General features: G+C 39.2%; 1 protein-coding gene across 15 annotated transcripts in view; it reads left to right on the top strand.

Moving 5' to 3' along the window:
- EIF4G3 (eukaryotic translation initiation factor 4 gamma 3) overlaps positions 1-6,000 on the top strand; it is a 206,002-nt gene that overhangs the window by 178,458 nt on the left and 21,544 nt on the right. The window lies entirely within an intron of this gene.

Here is a 6,000-nt window from a genome sequence, read left to right as displayed (position 1 = left end):
TCCCCATTGCTTGTTTTTGTCAGGTTTGTCAAAGATCAGATGGTGTTGGGAAAACTGGCTAGCCATGTGCAGAAAGCAGAAACTGGACCCCTTCCTGACACCTTACACTAAAATTAACTCCAGATGGATTAAAGACTTAAACATAAGATCTAACACCATAAAAACCCTAGAAGAAAACCTAGGCAAAACCATTCAGGACATAGGCATAGGCAAGGACTTCATGACTAAAACACCAAAAGCATTGGCAACAAAAGCCAAGATAGACAAATGAGACCTAATTAAACTCCAGAGCTTTTGTACAGTAAAAGAAACAATCATTAGAGTGAACTGGCAATCAACAGAATGGGAAAAAATTTTTGCAATCTACCCATCTGACAAAGAGCTAATATCTAGAATCTATAAAGAACTTAAACAGATTTACAAGAAAAAAAACAAACAATCCCATTCACAAATGGGTGAAGAATATGAACAGACACTTTTTAAAAGACATATATGAGGCCAACAAACATACAAAAATAAATGCTCATCATCACTGGTCACTAGAGAAATGCAAATCAGAACCACATTGAGATATCATCTCACGCCAGTTAGAATGGCAGTCATTAAAAAATCCGGAGACAGCAGATGCTGGAGAGGATGTGGAGAAGTAGGAACACTTTTACACTGTTGGTGGGTGTGTAAATTAGTTCAGTCATTGTGGAAGACAGTGTGGTGACTCCTCAAGGATCTAGAAATAGAAATTCCGTTTGACCCAGCAACCCCATTACTGGATATATACTCAAAGGATTATGAATCATTCTATTATAAAGACACATGCACACGTATGTTCATTGTGACACTGTTTACAATAGCAAAGACCTGGTACCAACCCAAATGCCCATCAATGATAGACCGGACAGGAAAAATGTGGCACACATACACCATGGAATATTATGCAGCCATAAAAAACGATAAGTTTGTGTCCTTTGTAGGGACATGGATGAATCTGGAAACCATCACTCTCAGCAAACTGACACAAGACCAGAAAATCAAACACCGCATGTTCTCACTCATAGGCAGGTGTTGAACAATGAGAACACATGGATGCAGAGAGGGGAACATTGCATACTGGGGTCTGTTGGGGGTGGGGCTAGAGGAGGGATAGCAGTGAGTGGGGAGGTTGGGGAGAGATAACATGGGGAGAAATGCCAGCTATAGGTGATGGGGGTAGATAGAGGCAGCAAACCACCTTGCCATGTATATACCTGTGTAACAATCCTGCATAATCTGCACATGAACCCCAGAACCTAAAGTACAATAAAAAAAAATTAGCTGTGCCTGGTGGTGTGTAACAATAGTCACAGCTACTTCGGAGCTGAGGCAGGAAGATTGTTTGAGCCCAGGAGTTCAAGGCTATAGTGAGCTACGGCAGCATCACTGCACCCCAGCCTGGGTAACAGAGTGAGATCCTGTCTTTAAAAATAAAAAAACACAACACTCTGGGAGGCCAAAGTGGGCAAATTGCTTGCGCTTAGGTGTTTGAGACTAGCTTGGGCAACATGGTGAAACCCCATCTCTACCAAAAAATACAAAAACTATCTGGGCATGGTGGTGGGTGCCTGTTGCAGCTACTTAGGAGTCTGAGGTGAGAGGATTGCCATACTGACCTTGTAAAATGACTTGGGAAATATTTTCTTAACCTCAATTTTTTGAAGGGTTTGAGAAGAATTTGTTCTTCTTTAAGTGTTTGGTAGGATTCAGCAGCAAAGCTATCTAGTCCTGGGCTTTTTTTTTTTTTTTTTTTTTTTTTCTTCTTTCTTTCTCAGATAGGGTCTTGCTCTCTCACCCAGGCTGGAGTGCAGTGGCTTCATTGTGGCTCACTGCAACCTCAGCCTCCTGGGCTCAAGTAATCCTCCCAGCTCAGCTTCTCCAGTAGCTAGGACAATAGGTGCATGCTACTGTGCTCAGCTAATTTTTTATTTTTTGTAGAGATGGTGTCTCTCTATGTTGCCCAAGCTGGTCTTGAACTCTAAAATTCAAACGATCCTTCCACCTTGGCCTCCCAAAGTGCTGGGATAACAGGTTTAAGCCAGTGCACCTGGCCATGATTCAGTCCTGATTCGTTAGCTGTATCTGTGAGTTTATCTTTTTTTTTCCTAGATAAAAAAAAAAAAGTGGTTTTTTCCTAGTGGTTTCTTATGATCCGTTGCATTTCTGTAGTATCAGTTGTAATATCTCCTCTTTCATTTCTTATTTTATTTGAGTCTTCTGCCTTTCTCCTAGCCTAGATAAGAGTTTCTTGATTTTGTTAATTTTTCCAAAAAACATTTAGTTTCAATATTTTTTTCCTTTGGTTTTTTAAGTGTCTATTGCATTTATTTCTTTTAGATGTTTGTTATTTCCTTCCCTGTGCCAACTCTGGGCTTAGTTTGTTCTTTTTCTAGTTCTTTGATGTGTAATGTTACATTGTTTGATATCTTTTTTCTTTTTTGATGTAGATACTGGTTGCTGTACATTTTCCTCTTAGTGCTTTTTGTTGCATTCTATAAGTTTTGGTATGTGATGTGTCCTTTTCATTTGTCTCAAGGTAATTTTTAAAATTCCTTTCTGATTTCTTCTGTGACCCATTGGTTGTTTAGGAGGATGTTGTTTAACATTCACATATTTGTATGTTTTTCAAGATTTCTCTTGTTACTGATTTCTAGTTTTATTGCATTGTGATCCAAAAAGATACTTGATATGATTTCGGTCCTCTTAAATTTGTTAAGACTTGTTTTGTGGTCTAACATATCTATTGGGGAGAATATTTTATTTGCACTTTAGAAGAATATGTATTCTGCTGCTGTTTGATGGAATGTTTTGTATATTTCATTTTGGTTTAAAGTATAATTCTAGTCCAATGTTTCCGTACTGACTTTCTGTCTAGATGAGTTGTTCATTGTTGAAAGAAGGGTATTCAGGTCCCCTGCTCTTACTGTATTGTAGTTTATCTTTCCCTTCAGATCATTAATTGCCTTATGTATTTAGGTGCTCCAATGTGAGATGCATATGTATTCATAATTGTTATATCCTCTTAGTAAATTGATTGCTTTATCATTACGTAATGACCTTTGTCTTTTTTTTTATAGTTTTTGACTTAATGTCCTTTTTGTCTCGTATAAATATTGCTACCCTGCCCTCTTTTGATTTTCATTTTCATGAAATAGCTTTTTTTATCTCTTCATTTTCAGTCTATGAATGTCCTTACTGGTAAAGTGCATCTCTTATAGGCAGCTTATGGTTGGATCTCATTTTTCATTTATTTATTTTTTAAATTTTGAGACAGTCATGCTCTGTCTCCCAGGCTGGAGTGCAGTGGCACAATCAAGGTGCACTGCAGCCTCTACCTCCTGGGCTCAAGCAATCCTCTGGGTAACTGAGACCACAGCCATGCATCCTGATGCTTGGCTAATTTTTTTTTTTTTTTTTTTTGTAGAGACAGATTCTCCCTACATTGCCCAGGCTGGTCTCCAACTACTAGGCTCAAGTGATCCTCCTGCCTTGGCCTCTTCAAGTATTGGGTTTACAGGCATGAGCCATTGTGCCTGGCCAGATATTGTTTTTCAGTCTATTTAGCCACTCCATCTTTTGATTGGAAAATTCAATCCATTCGCATTTGACATAATTATTGATAGATAAGGACTTGCTACTGCCATTTTGTAATTTGTTTTTCTGATTATTTTGGCAATGCCACTTTCAATTGTGGTAGCATTATTTTGCTTTTTTTTTTTTTTTTTTTTTTGGAGAGGGGGTTTCTCTTTTTTTCCCGGCTGGAGTGCAATGGCGCGATCTCGGCTCACCGCAACCTCCGCCTCCTGGGTTCAGGCAATTCTCCTGCCTCAGCCTCCTGAGTAGCTGGGATTACAGGCACGCGCCACCATGCCCAGCTAATGTTTTGTAGTTTTTTAGTAGAGACGGGGTTTCACCGTGTTGACCAGGATGGTCTCGATCTCTTGACCTCGTGATCCACCCGCCTCAGCCTCCCAAAGTGCTGGGATTACAGGCGTGAGCCACCGTGCCCGGCCTTATTTTGCTTTTTAAAAAATTTTTTAATCAGAACTTTACTGAAGTAAAATTTTAAAACATTTTTCTTTTAATTCTGTATCCCTTTCTTCAATTAAATTTTAGACAAGAGCCCAGTATATAAAATAAAGTGGAGCCTTTGTAGTTGAAATGAGCAGAGGGATATCTGAAGGCTCGTGTATGTAGACCCTACCAAAGTTCAGTCCAATGGCTGTGATGGTCACTACATGCCAAGAGGCAGGGGGTTGATGTAGTTCTGCTTTATTTTTTCAGCTTTTAGAAAATACGTGTCGTGCAAAGCATTATTATAGGCTATGTAGCAGTGCAAAGACAGAAAGACAGTTATTACCTAGGTGCTTCAGCACACTTAGGGTTTTTCTCTAAGAATCATGCAACAGGATTTAGGAACTGTAAACCTAAAAAAAATATAAACCTCTTACAGGCTTGTTCTATGGAAATCCTATGTTCAGCCAAAGAAAGTTTTTTCTTAGCAACATAGATTTGACCACTGATTGTGTTCTGCAGACTGTCCCATGATGAACTGAGTCATCAAGGAGTAAAAAACCAAGCCAAGCCGGGCGCGGTGGCTCAAGCCTGTAATCCCAGCACTTTGGGAGGCCAAGGCGGGTGGATCATGAGGTCAAGATATCGAGACCATCCTGGTCAACATGGTGAAACCCCGTCTCTACTAAAAATACAAAAAAAACATTAGCTGGGCATGGTGGTGCGTGCCTGTAATCCCAGCTACTCAGGAGGCTGAGGCAGGAGAATTGCCTGAACCCAGGAGGCGGAGGTTGCGGTGAGCCGAGATCGCGCCATTGCACTCCAGCCTGGGTAACAAGAGAGAAACTCCATCTCAAAAAAAAAAAAAAAAACCAAGCCAAGAATATGGGTGTATTTTATTTGTAATGAGATAAAATATATGAGATAAAAATAGCACCAGATATACTGCTGAAAGACCAGCATGGCTATAGTTGTCTCTTGGGCCCATTAAACAGCTTAATTTATGCTGCTAGCCCACGGAGCTTGAATTGGCAGGATCAGGTGATTAACCTAGAGATCCTGGAGTCCAGCTAGCTTATGTTTCATCAGTGGAACTGAACTTAACTGAACCCAAAGTACGTACATAATGAGAAAACCTGCAATTACTTGGCATCTATTTGCCATACAACAGATACTGTCCTCAGCATCTGTTGTATGGCAAATAGATGTGAAATAATTGCAAGCTGTGAGGTGAGAAAGTTGGAATTAAGGATTCATGAAGCCCAGAGTTAGGTAATATGGCTGAGCTGCAAACTGTTTTGAAATGGCAGTTTCAGAATGGTGACCCTGCCTATAGTAGTAACTCTTTTTAAGTGACACATTTTAGTGAGATGTAGGCCTCTAAAAAAAGGGTGGCATACTTTGGCTGGAACCTGGAACTGCAGTGGAAAAGTACACATTTTACAATTGCAGAGATCTGAAAGGGTATGAATACAAATACCACCTGCTCTTAGCCCTTCCATTCATTCTTCCCTTTCCTTATAACTTGCAGTTATATGTGTCTCCAGTTAAATTCATTTGCTCTTGTACTTTTTAATATATTGTATGTGGAAATAATTAACAAAGTCTTGAATTGTTTGTTTATACTTCCAAATGAATAGCTATGATTTTTAGCCTACATAAGACTGCTAGTATTCTGTATTCAATTTTCCAATTTTATATTTAATTCCCATTTGCTTTACATTGAGAAATGTTTATATTTCATAGCACAAAAGCCTGAAACCATTAGTGTTCCTGTAGAGATAGAACAGTTCATAACATGTAATAATGATGGTAATGTTAGTGATGATGTCAGACTCTTACATCCATCCAGATTTTTCCCCATTGTAAGGTTCCTCAAGGACAAAGATTTTTGTCTTTTCTTCTATTTTCGTCAGATCTGCGTTACAGTAAGTGTTTAGTCAGTGCTTTTAACTG

The sequence above is a fragment of the Sapajus apella genome, unplaced genomic scaffold, assembly GCF_009761245.1.
Source record: "Sapajus apella isolate SASKATOON/1434 unplaced genomic scaffold, GSC_monkey_1.0 scaffold43, whole genome shotgun sequence".
Lineage (NCBI taxonomy): Eukaryota > Metazoa > Chordata > Mammalia > Primates > Cebidae > Sapajus > Sapajus apella.
Note: the sequence above shows the minus strand (reverse complement) of the source record. Positions and strands in the feature narration are given on the sequence as shown.